Source organism: Carassius auratus, chromosome 1 (assembly GCF_003368295.1).
Source record: "Carassius auratus strain Wakin chromosome 1, ASM336829v1, whole genome shotgun sequence".
Lineage (NCBI taxonomy): Eukaryota > Metazoa > Chordata > Actinopteri > Cypriniformes > Cyprinidae > Carassius > Carassius auratus.
The window spans coordinates 18715300-18728728 of NC_039243.1; the positions used below are offsets into that span (position 1 = coordinate 18715300).

The 13429-nt window shown below is 34.8% G+C and overlaps 1 long non-coding RNA gene across 1 annotated transcript; it reads right to left on the reverse strand.

The window, feature by feature from the left end:
- Positions 1–2357: 2357 nt before the first annotated feature.
- On the reverse strand, positions 2358–3856 carry LOC113048143 (uncharacterized). Its single transcript, XR_003276447.1, has 3 exons — positions 3769–3856; positions 3603–3671; positions 2358–2807 (listed from the first exon to the last, which is right to left on the reverse strand). It is a non-coding gene; the product is annotated as an uncharacterized LOC113048143 (long non-coding RNA).
- Between the last annotated feature and the right edge of the window lie 9573 nt (positions 3857–13429).

The window sequence follows — 13429 nt, forward strand, 5'->3', positions numbered from 1 at the left end:
ATAACACAGCGGCTCGATCAAAAGGGGAATTTATTAATAAAACGGAATATAACAACAAGTGGGAGAAATTAGACAGGAAAAATAAGAGGGATAAACACAGAAGAGAGCTCAGCTCCGACTCGGGACGGCCGCTCAAGTTCCGCCCCTGAAGTGTGGGAACTTGACTTCCTTTAAGCTCACGTAAATAGTCCACACGTGTAGAGGATCTGCTAAATCAGAACAATGGTAAATCACGCTTTTCCTGCCCCTAGAGGGCAGGCAAATACATAAATATGCATGCATGTAACAGTTGTTCATTATTATTTAAGTTATTTATATGTATTAACTTATGTAATTAACTAATGTTAACTAACGAACCTTATTGAAGATTGACCACAGATGAGGCATTAAGTGCATGCCGCTACGACCAACTTAACATTTTACGGAGTTTAATGTAGCAATGTGGTCGCTCAATTTTTCAAGATCAGTTTTAATTGTGTAACTATTAATAGATTTGAACAAAGAAATTAAGTGTTACTATGCACAGGCCATAATAAATGCAAATACGAAAACAAGACAAGTAAAGAAAATACTGCCACCTGGGAGCTCAACCGGGTACAGGCACTGGAGTATTTACATGTGGTGTTATCATAAGAGAACTGTTCATTTTAAATATTACGGTTATTGCTAATACCGGTATATCGTTACACACTAAATTAACACAATATCGATAATCATTCCTTTGAATATAACAGTATATCGCAACAGCCCTTTTTGTAGACACCTGCTTCAACCTAATTCATCACCTTTCTTTGAACCTGATTGTGACCATTTGAATATATGCTGTTCTTTTGAAGTTTCCATTCATAAAGAATCCTGAAAAATAAAATGTATCATGATTTTATCACAGTAATAAATTACATATTAAAATCTAATCAAATATAGTAATATTTCACAATTTTTACTCTATTTTTGATCAAATAAATGCAGTCTTCTGAGCAGAAGAGACTTAAAAATATTAAATATCTTAATTATTAAAAAATCTTTTGACTGGCAGTGTACTTTTTTATGTTATTAACTGTATGATGCTAATTGAGAGAATGTGTCATAACGGTGTGTGAAAGAGGCCAGATGTAGAGTTTGACTGAAGTTTCCAGCTCTGTATGTCTGAAGGGAAATCAGAGAGAATTATGGTCATTAGTTCTGAGGCCATTTCATATTCCACTTCTGTGGTTCAGTGCTGGTGAATCTGGCTTAGAGGAGCACAGTGTCCTCATGCATGAGTGGCCCATGCCTACAGCCAGTCCAGCTCTTATCAGCAAGTCTTCTGCCAACATGCACCGGTCAAATGCCTCCAGAAAATCCAGCACTACTTGGGAATTCACAGTGAGGACATTGAGCATTGTGTCAGTTTGCTCTGCTCCAGCATTCCTGCACCACAAAACTCAACTTCTGAGATTTTCCAAACCATTTTGAGTAGGTTCACAAAATCATCAAGCTTTCAAGTGGAAGAGATTTTAGTCATGCATTTCACAGAAAGGTGCAAACAGTATGTATCTAAACACACTCAAGATTTGTTAAATCATATACATATACTCAATTTTCTAACAACAGAATTCCTGGAAATCATTGCAAAAACAATGCGAGGCTCTGTACAATTTTAAGAAGTTTTTATTTTAAATGTGGCATTTTTTATGTTTTGGTACTTCTAATTTAAGATGAATTAATATAAATCAGGGTTGTTTTTGATAAAATAAACTGAAATAATTATAGTTTTCATCAACTGAAATACAGCTGAAATAATAAAATAAAATTAATGAATTGCTAACAGTCAAACTAAATAAAATTGAAAATATATAAAAGCTAATTTAAATTATTATAAAATATTATATATTACATTAGAATATTTATAATATTAAAATAACTGCTAAAAAAATAAATCACATCTCTCATCTTCTTATTATGTATTTTATTTTATATGATATTTTGTAAAATAAATTATTCTACGGTTTTCAAAAATGTTTGAACAGATTTTCCAAACTATTTTGAGCAGGTAATGAACAAAATCATCAAGCATTCAGGTAAAAGTAGTTTACTGTTTTTGTCATGAATTTCACAAATCAACACATGTGTAACCCTTTTTACGATATAGTAACAGGGTAACAGGTAATTAGTTATCTTTAACAGTATTTGGACCAGTAACAGAAGATGCTAAATCTTTAAGAGCCAGTGGTTTGACATCAATAAAGACAGGAAACAGTAATTTGCGTTATTGTGATCACTAATTAGTTATCTTTAACAGTATTTGGACCAGTAACAGAAGATGCTAAATCTTTAAGAGCCAGTGGTTTGACATCAATAAAGACAGGAAACAGTAATTTGCGTTATTGTGATCACTCTTTGTTTAACAACAGGAACAATAACAACAGTGTAACAATTTAGTTCAGAGAATGTACATAAAGAAATAAGAAAATAATAAAGCCGGCATAAGTTTCCCTTAAAACAAAAGAAATAAAACCCAGTTCCAAATATAGTCTTATTGCTCGTTGGGGCCCTTTTTTTCTTTGGTTGAATCAGTGTCGTGACAGTATCAGTATGCCAGTGCTCGTGGATACTACCACACAATCCGTGAAGAAGGGAAAGTGAGACTGCGCATTGACTTATGCTCGTGGGTCCGTGGCTCGCCACCCAACGTAAGCTGGGAATCTTTCGGGGGTTTCAGGGTACGAACATCCAATCCCAATTCAACCGGAAAGCTTCAACTCCAGGTCGGCCGTGACTTCCGATCCATGTGCGTCACTGGAATGAATCTGGCAAAAAAACCTGACCTATGGGTTGGCCAGAGGAAATCCAAAAGCTCATTACATTCATATTCTGTCTATCTCATGAATTATCACCAATCAATAACATTTCACTTTATATCAACTGGTTCAAATCATGTTCTCAAGAAGGTTCAGTCGTATGACTATAATATATCATGTATCAAATCCAAATGTTTATAGTAGTAAACTATAAATATATCCTAAAGCGCTTTTACATCCATGTTCATTCATTTTAAACAAAACTAATTTCAAGTATTAATGGTTATTGCTATTTAAGTTAGTAACAACTCACAATACAAATACTATAAAAATAAAAGCTACAATTTGTGCAAAACAAATAATGCAAGAACATTCATAGAGATCTAGGAGGTACTAGTAAGGCTAAGCGTGCTTTATCATCCCTTCCTGCACCGGTAACATTGAGGGAATGCACAAAAAATTTGATCTCTAAAATCACTGACAAGAAATTTACATACATATACTTTAACACGTTTTTTCCTTTTACACACATATAAAACATATTTAAACATATTTATATAGAAACAGCATCTTTTGCAAACCCAACTGGAAATAAATCAATTTTTGCAAGGATAAGAGTGCATATGGCACTGAACACCTAAGCTAGCAGGATAGCTAGGCTCACATTAGCAGCATTAACATCGTGATACAGCATTGAGTAACTTAGCTATTACAGCCGTTCACAGCCTTTCTAAACGACAGCTTATCAACTGTTACTATTTCCAGCATAACTAGTTCCTTTACAGGTAACCTAACAGGTCTCAGAGTTTTTCCCTCACTCACCGTTGAGTCAATGAGTGGGTCTCTAAATTGGCTGTCTGATCAGCGGCAGCCGTCTGTCGATCGCGCTCTCTATAAAGTGTAAACATGACAACATAGCCGTCATCATATGTTTAACATACTCATTAATTAATGAAATCCCGTTGGAGGGGATATTTATGTTTCTTACCCTATGGATGGTAATTAAATTGGAATTCAGATAGGCAACGAACAGCCATGCAGTCTTTCAGTCATGAAGTAGCTAACAGGAAGTCAAGGCGGAGCTCGATTGCCTGAAACTTTGGAGTTCAGTGATTGGTCAGCTCCTCACAAAAAGAAGCATGGGAATTGTAGTGCGAACTGTTTTTTCAAGGGGGAAAATCGCTCTTTTTCTATCTTCTTGTGCATTTGATCACTTATTGAAGATGACGTTTTTTTTCTTTTTGTTTTCCTCTAATACATAGAAAATGTACTTTGATTAATTAGCTTAAAACATTTATCTCAAGACTCAATTAACTTTAAGAAAGGGATTATTATGCCAAGACTTCGTTTTAAGACCTGGTTACACATGCAATACGTTTAGGAGGATCTGAATGAACTTCAAATGTCAAGCAACTCGCAATTTTAAGAAATGCTTTTGCAGCACATGCGAGAACAGCAGCAATTTATGCAGTAAATGTTGGAATCTGAAGATGATTGTACTTCAGTCCCATTAATGATGCCAAATGGATAGAAATGGAAGAGTAAATTGCCTATGAATTGCCATTCTGTACTTTTCTCCAAATGGAAAGAACTCAATGCTATTTGGTTGTCTATCATCAAACTGCATTTGTATTTAATGATCTCAGCAGACTGTAGAGTTCATAGACTGACAATTTAAACAATACTTTCAGTAATGAAACACTAACAAAATAAGTGCAACTGTGTGATTTTATGTCTTTTGTGAATATTATTTTCAGTTTGGATAATGAAAGTGACAAAATGTTTACCTTTATCCTGAAGAGAATCACATTTAGAGATCCGAGAGAGTGTTAATATGGCGATTTCCATCATATGAAGACTGGAAGATGAGGGTATTATATACTTGTGAATCTGTCAGTATTTGCATGCTGAGATGCATTTCATCAAAATAATAATAGCTCACTCTGCTTCTGAAATTACTTTCTTTGGCTACAGACATCAAATGTTCTTGTTTTTCATATAGAGACATCTAATCAATTCCTCACGGATAAAATCAAGTCCTGTCCCAGAACTGATTTCCCTCAATGAATATCTTGTTTTGCTAAGATGAAGGTGACTGTTAAAAAGGCATTTGTTTCTGTTTAAAGCCTCAGTGTTTCAGTGTGTTTGGAAAGCATCACACTGTCTGTGACAGCCAGCATCATGATTACAGCACTCCACACGATCTATTAAAGATGAACTACAACCAAAACACCCATAGCATGAGAGTTTTCAATCTTCTCAAATGTGCCTGCACTCACATGCATACATTTACTAAACCTAAAACAATCATGATGATTCAGGCAGGTACTGGTCATATAATTAGAATATCATCAAAAAGTTGATTTATTTCACTAATTCCATTTGAAAAGTGATACTTGTTCAAATGTTTATTTTTTTATTTTTTATTTTTGATGATTACAACTAACTACTAAGGAAAATCCCAAATTCAGTATCTCAAAAAAATTCGAATATAACTTAAGACCAATACATACAATACATTTTGAGAAATCTTGGCCAACTAAAAAGAATGAAAATGAAAAGTATGAGCATGTACAGCACTCAATACTTAGTTGGGGCTCCTTTTGACTGAATTACTGCAGCAATGCGACAGTTTGTGGCACTGCTCAGGTGTTATGAGAGCCCAGGTTGCTCTGATACTGGCCTTCAGCTCTTTTGCATTGTTGGGTCTGACATATCGCATCTTCCTCTTCACAATACCCCATAGACTTTCTATGGGGTTAAGGTTGGGTGAGTTTGCTGGCCAATTAAGAACATGGATACCATGTTCCTTAAACCAGGTACTGGTAGCTTTTGGCACTGTGTGCAGGTGCCAAGTCCTGTTGGAAAATGAAATCTGCATCTCCATTAAGTTGGTCAGCAGCAGGAAGCATTAAGTGCTCTAAAACTTCCTGGTATACGGCTGTGTTGACCTTGGACCTCAGAAAACCCAGTGGACCAACACCAGCAGATGAAAGGCACTGCAAACCATCAATGACTGTGGATACTTTACACTGGACCTCAAGCAATGTGGCTTGTGTGCCTCTCCTCTCTTCCTCCAGAATCTGGGTTCCTGATATCCAAAAGAAATGCAAAATTTACTTTAATCAGAGAACATAACTTTGGACCACTTAGCAGCAGTCCAGTCCTTTTGGAATTGAGACGCTTCTGACGCTGTTGTTCAAGAGTGGATTGACACAAGGAATGCGATAGCTGAAACCCATGTCTTGCATACGTCTGTGTGTAGTGGTTCTTGAAGCACTGACTCCAGCTGCAGTCCACTCTTTGTGATTGTCCCCCACATTTTTGAATGGGTTTGTTTCACAATACTCTCCAGGGTGCGGTTATCCCTATTGCTTTTACACTTTTTTTCTACCACATCTTTTCCTTCCCTTCACCTCTCTATTAATTTGCTTGGACACAGAGCTCTGTGAACAGCCAGCCTCTTTTGCAATGACCTTTTGTGTCTTGCCCTCCTTGTGCAAGGTGTCAGTGGTCGTCTTTTGGACAACTGTCAAGTCAGCAGTCTTCCCCATGATTGTGTAGCCTACCTAACTAGACTAAGAGACCATTTAAAGGCTTTGCAGGTGTTCTGAGTTAATTAGCTGATTAGAGTGTGGCACCAAGTTTCTTAAATATTGAACCTTTTCACAATATTCTAATTTTCCGAGATACTGAATTTGGGATTTTCCTTAGTTGTCAGTTATGTACATCAAAATTAAAATAAATAAACATTTGAAATATATCAGTCTGTGTATAATGGATGAATGTAATATACAAGTTTCACTTTTTGAATGGAATTAGTGAAATAAATCAACTTTGTGATGATATTATCATTATTTGACCAGTACCTGTATATGTTTATATTTAACTATATAGCACAGGAGTGGCCAATGTTGGACCTGGAGAGAGCCACAGTCCTGCAGAGTTTTGCCCCAACTTTGATAAAATCTCACCTGCTTGATGTTGTTGTTGTTTGATATGTGCGCATTTCAATCATAACATTTTAAATGTAAATTTTTCAATACACTCCTTTCTCCCCTCCGCCACCTCCCATCACCTTTCTTACTACTGACAATTTTATTTATTTCACAAACAAAACCACATCCATCAGCAGTTAGTCAGTTCTTGGCTCCACTCATCCAGGAACTCACAGCAAAAGCTGACCATCGTCCATTCTCTTACAAGTCTCTAAACTTATCCTCTCCAGACACCCTACCACCTGTGCTTTAGACCCGATCCAATCACAGCTCCAACAAGCTATTTCACCAGCACTTCTATTTCACTCTCACACATCATCTACACATCTCTTTTCTCAGACATGTTTCCCTCCATATTCAAGCAGGCTCAGGTAACCCTACTGTAAAAAAAAAAAAAAAAAAAAAAAAACCTACACTTGACAAATCACTTGTTGAAAGCTATAGGCATGTGTCTCTCCTCCCTTTCATATCAAAATCACTTGATTTGTTTTCAACCAAGTGTCTTCCTTCCTTTCATAGGCGAACCAGCTGGCGAATAACCAATCTGGATTTAAGAGTCACCTAACAACTGAAACCACCTTGCTGTCAGTCAACATTTGGGCATTATGCAAATCTTCCCATATAATGACATAGATATTTGGGGGTGTGTTAGAATGAGCCGTTTTAAGGGGGATTGGACAAGTCTTAACTTTTATAAAGAATATCTCTTTGGATTTGAGACTTTAATCCTTGCAACTTTACAGAACTTCTTTATGCACCAAAAGCTTGTAACACTCCAAAGAGAAAGGGAAACTTAAAATCGCATCATATGACACCTTTAATGAAGAGCGTTCTGAGAACGTTTTCTGTTAGCTGGCTAATAGCATTAGTATGTAAATGTGGAATAGATTTCCACCATCAGTGTTTTTCTCACAGGTGCAGGTTTCTGCACACTACATTTAGGATAAGCAATATTCCAGCAGGAATTCCAGCTGCTTCTATCATTATGAAAACAGCTGCACATGTAACAGCTGAGTAAATGTGCCTAGGAAAATTACAGCAATTAAAATGTTAATTAACGCACAGTGGTTTTCTGTCATGATCTCATCCTGCAGGAGCAGCGAGTGGAGGTTCACACTGGAGGTCTGTGTTACAAAATTCAGCTGAGACTCACATCTTTAACTTATCAGACACCAGTCAGATGTACTATTAATCTAGGTGATAAACAGATCCAGACAAATGAAGAAACACTACCAGATTTTATCTAGTATCTTTCAGAGAAAATCTGACTCCAGTTAAAAACTTCATAATGCACTCGTGTTTTATGAGTAAACCTAATGAGCGCTTTACTGCTGTGGCACATTAACACATTAGTGTTTCTTATGAATGCACTCACAAGAACCATGGTTCTGCAGGAATCCTACATTTATTAATCTATGAAAACAGAATCCAGAAAAAAATAAACTGAACATGGAATTAAAATAAAAAATAAAAAATAAAAAATTTTTTTTTTAATTTTAAAATAAGTAAGTTTATTAAACTTACAGCATAATAAATTGCATGAGTGTCATTATTTGAATTAATTACACATTTTTTTTGTTTGCTCAAATTCACCCGTTAAATAGAATCCAGAAAAAATAAATAAAACAAACAAACAAATCCAAAAAAAAAGGAAAAAAAAATAAATAATAATAATAATAATAATAATTGAAACGTTTAATAAATTTATGATAAATTTTGTTTCTTGATTTTAATTAATTAGATATGCTTTTGGTTTAGTTAAACAGAACCACAAAGAATTTATAAATAAATAATAAATATAACATAAAACAACAGAATTTGGGCAAAAATTTTAATTGAATTGTGCAAAGAAAATTTTTTTTTTTTTTGGAAATGACAGTAAAAGCAATAATAAACCATAATAATAATAATAATAATAATAATAATAATAATAATAATAATAATAACAATAATAATGATAATAATGAATGTCTGAATGAATGCTGAATGTCACGTCACTTTCATTTCTTTGTATTTATTTGTGAAATTTACTAGAAATGAGTGAAAACTTTTCACCACCTTTCTTCTTTCTTTCAGGGTATGATTTGAGAATTGTGTCTTCCCATGTTTCAGAAAGAATTATTACATTAATAATGTTATTTCCTGTGCATTTAATAGTCCTCTCTCTAAATAATATATGATTAGTACGATTGGGACTTTCATTTGTATTGTTTTAGTTGGAAGCATCCTGTTCAGGACGTTCAGAGATAAGGACTGCTGTTTTCATCTGCTATCATCTCAGCTTTAGTAATCCTGGGACTGGCAAAAGCCATGTGGATTGACTGAAAGGGTACATCAGGTACATTCCACACTTGTTCATTCCACACATCCATCCCACCAATGCTGCATTAAACATGCCTGTTTACTCCCATTTGTGTCTGAGAGCTCCTCTGACTGCTGGGAACTCATGTATGAGCTTTCATGTGGAGCTAATCACAGCTTTATTAGTGAAACTGTTGATACATGTTGACACATCACTTTGTGTTCAGTCCAAACAACTCGCACTGAATCAACTGACAAGCTTGAATTTGTCAAGTAACAAGGTACAAGTGCTTTAAATGGGTCATATGATGCTTTTGTAAAGATCTTTATTATGTGTATTTGGTGTAACAGAATATGTTGATATGCTTTAATGTTCAAAAACAACATTATTTTGCAAATACTGTACATTATTGTGGCCAACTGACCCAGTGCATTGTTATAGGTCAAACACTGCAAGCACTCGCAAATGCCCCTTTTCTAATCGCAAGCTTCTTCTTTCAAAATAAATGTAATGACAGTAAATAATGTCCTTAGTTTCACCATCAGTTCAAGCCCGAAAGGGGAACAGAGTGGTGTGACAGACAGTGATGAAGCTCGTATGTGTTTGCAGTACACAACTCACGGACGGTTAAAACAGCTGACTCCACTCTGTGACCCTCTCTCTCTCTCTCACACACACACACACACACACGTCGTGCAAAACTCAACATAGGAACATTCAATAGCAAATACTTAAACTAATAACAAAACATAATTCCAGTAGCTGATTCAGAAACACCAGATTGTCATATCAAATCAGAATTACCTCCTCTTCTAGGTTCATGAAACGTTCGTCCATAAAATGTGTTGCTGTTCTGTTAAGTAATTTTATATATTCCTAAATGCATCTACTTTCAGAAGGCCAAATACAGTGCTTTTGCTTTGTCTAGATACACACAGCATCTCCATGACATGGCTGCTTCAACACTAACTAAGGTAACTGAAACCATACCTTCTTTCATTGCATGAACATTTGGGCGGCATTATGCAAATATTTCCACATAGTGATGTATACGTGTGGGGGCGTTTGAATGAGCTGTTAACTTTGACAAAGGATAGCCCTTTGGATTTGAGACTTTAGACTTTGCAACTTTATAGATCTACTTTATTCACCAAAAGCTTGTAACACTCCAAAGAGAAAGGAAAAATTTTAATCGCATCATATGTCCCCTTTAAAGGTGCTGTATGAAGGATTGAAACCGAATGGGTGAACTTGGTATGTGTGTGTTTTTTTTTTTTTTTTTCTCCTCAGACTTGACACACATGGAGGTTGCAGATTGACAACACCAACAGCAATGGGCGCACATGATAAATGAATTGAATTACACTGTTTTCTGCCAACTGGCAACCCGGGTGCTGGGTAAAAAGAAAATGGGCAAACTGGCAGTGGGCGGGTTTCACAAACCAAATTAACATTCCAGCCCAGAATGCACATTTTCAAAGGAGAATAACTGACTGTAGCATTGTTTTTCAGATAAACAAGTATGTTAAAATTAGCAGGTTTCTTAAATATCTGCAAACATATTAATGTATTTTTATGTTTGAGCAGAGTAAGTAGATCACCTTTAGAGTACATCAACTACAGTTAAGATACTAGTCACAAGCAATGCATTTGGATTGTTACATTTTTCCAGATTCAACATTTTTATTCATCACAAACACGATTAGAGAATATATAATCATCAGTGAAATGTGAGTCAGGTCCACTCCATGGACACTGTGATTATTAAAGAAAACAACACAGAGAAAAATATACATAAACATAGATATGAACGAATGAAATAAAAGTAAACAATAAGAATATAAGAATACGATGAAAAAAAAGGAATACTGTAGAATTAAATATAGAATAAAAAATAAAATGTTTTATATTGTTCTTATTAATAGAATTTGTATCATTATCTTATCAGTATTTTTGTTAGTGTTTGTTAGTCTTTTTATTTTATTTTTTACAGTGAAGTGAAGTGAAGTGACATTCAGCCAAGTATGGTGGTGACCCATACTCAGAATTTGTGCTCTGCATTTAACCCATCCGAAGTGCACACACACAGAGCAGTGAACACACACACACACTGTGAACACACACCCGGAGCAGTGGGCAGCCATTTATGCTGCAGCGCCTTGCGAGCAGTAAAAAAATGGTAAATGGACTGCATTTATATAGCGCTTTCAACAGACCACAGTGCTTTACAATTTGCCTCACATTCACCCATTCACACACTGACTGTGGTGTCTGCCATTCAAGGCGCCATCCAGCTCAAGGACACCTCGACACTTGGTCAGGTGGAGCCAGGGATTGAACCACCAACCTTCCGGTTTGTAGACAACCTACATTGAACCACTGAACCACTGCCGCCCCAAGTGAAACACATAATGACCAAAAAAGCACCACCACTAGTCCTAAGTTCAGTTAAAATGACTAATATGCATTCATGCATGGTTATCAAGTTTTAATTCTAATTACTAAAGTTTAATACTATTATTAAATAATACTTGATTATTATAATGCTTGACTGACTGATGTTAAGAGTATAGTTTCAGATATTAAAAATCGGTGCCATTTTACAAACACACACATACATAAATATAGACTATATAAACATATATATACTCCATATATATATATATATATATATATATATATATATATATATATATATATATATATATATATATATATATATATATATATATATATATATGTTACTGTTTTAGCTTAAAGCAAAAAAAATAAATAAAAGTTTTAATAAAATGTTATTAAATTTTAAAAAGCACACTTTATTATATTCTAAATTAATTGCACACAAACGGAAAGTTTTTTGCTTTAATTCTGATGGTTCTGAAAAAATTCCAGACCTTTATTTCCAAATTAAATACTAAATTTACTTTCATCTGAAAAGAGGACTGTGGATTACTGAGCAACAGTCCAGTTATTTTTCTCCTTACCCCAGGTGAAACACATTTTTTTTTTTCTGGATCAGGAATGGCTTGGTTCTAGGAATGTGACAGCTGTAGGCCTTTTCTTGAAGACGTCCAAGTGTGTGACTCTTGATGTGCTCACTCTGGCTTCAGTCCACTCCCTGTGAAGCTTTTCCAAGTTCTTGAATCAGCTCTTCCGGACAATCTTCCCAAGGCTGTGGTCATCCTTGTTGCTTGTGGATCTTTTCCTACCATACTTATTCCTTCCAGTCAACTTTCTATGGATATATTTGATACTGCACTCTGTGAACAGCCAGCCTTTTCATCAATGTCCTGCTGTGGCTCCTTGTGGAGGGTGTCGTCTTCTGGACAACTGTCAAGTCAGTAGTCTTTCCCATAATTGTGGTTGCAAGTTCTAAATTAGCCCAAGAGACACCCAGTATTTATACTGAAAATTAATCAAACTAATCAAGCTCAAAATGGAATATTCACATGTTTTGAGATACTGATTTTTTTCCCCTAAGCTATAATTCGTAACCATTAGAATAAATAATAATAATAATAATAAAAATAAAATATTGAAATATTTCGCACATACACATTTTTATTATTATTTTTAAAAGTCTACATGGAATATATTATTTTTAATTTCAGTTTTAGTTAAAGTATATGTTTATGTACCTTAAACTTATTTAAACATTATTATTATTATTATTATTATTATTATTATTAAACATAATAAAATAAAAGCTTGTTACGAGAAAAATACAGTATTTTTAAAACTATTGAGCTGAGCTTAGCTCTTCTATATTCAAACACAAAACATGGGAGATTGTTAATTTACATGTTTTTGCTGACCCTCTCTACCACAAACTGAGTAAAATAAACTAGGAATAAAAGAATAAACAAGCACAAACACAACAATTACTGCTCTGAGCACACAACAATCATCCCACACCATTGATCTATAATATAGAACTGGATTGCCATGACGTCATGAAAGTGAAGCCGCCACGCCGCCATATTGGTAATCCCTAGTGTGCGTAAATGTTCTATTGAATTAATAGGAAATTGTATGATTTTAATGAGAAAACATCACCTAATAAGTCAACGTGTTTAAATCTGAAGTATCTCTGTAAATTATTACAATGCAAACACCCTAGGCATGTAAACTGTTAATTTTTGTTTTAATGTCAGCAATTTCCCCTACTTGTCAAAAAGCTACGTTCATTACAGTAGCGAACATTATGAACATGATAAACATCAGACGCACACGACCTCAACATATATAACAAAATACAAAGTGCTCATTCTGAAATCTGAAGAAAGATGTATGCTTTGTATACCTTTATTTGCCTTGTACAGTTATTCATTGTTTATATAATTTTGATA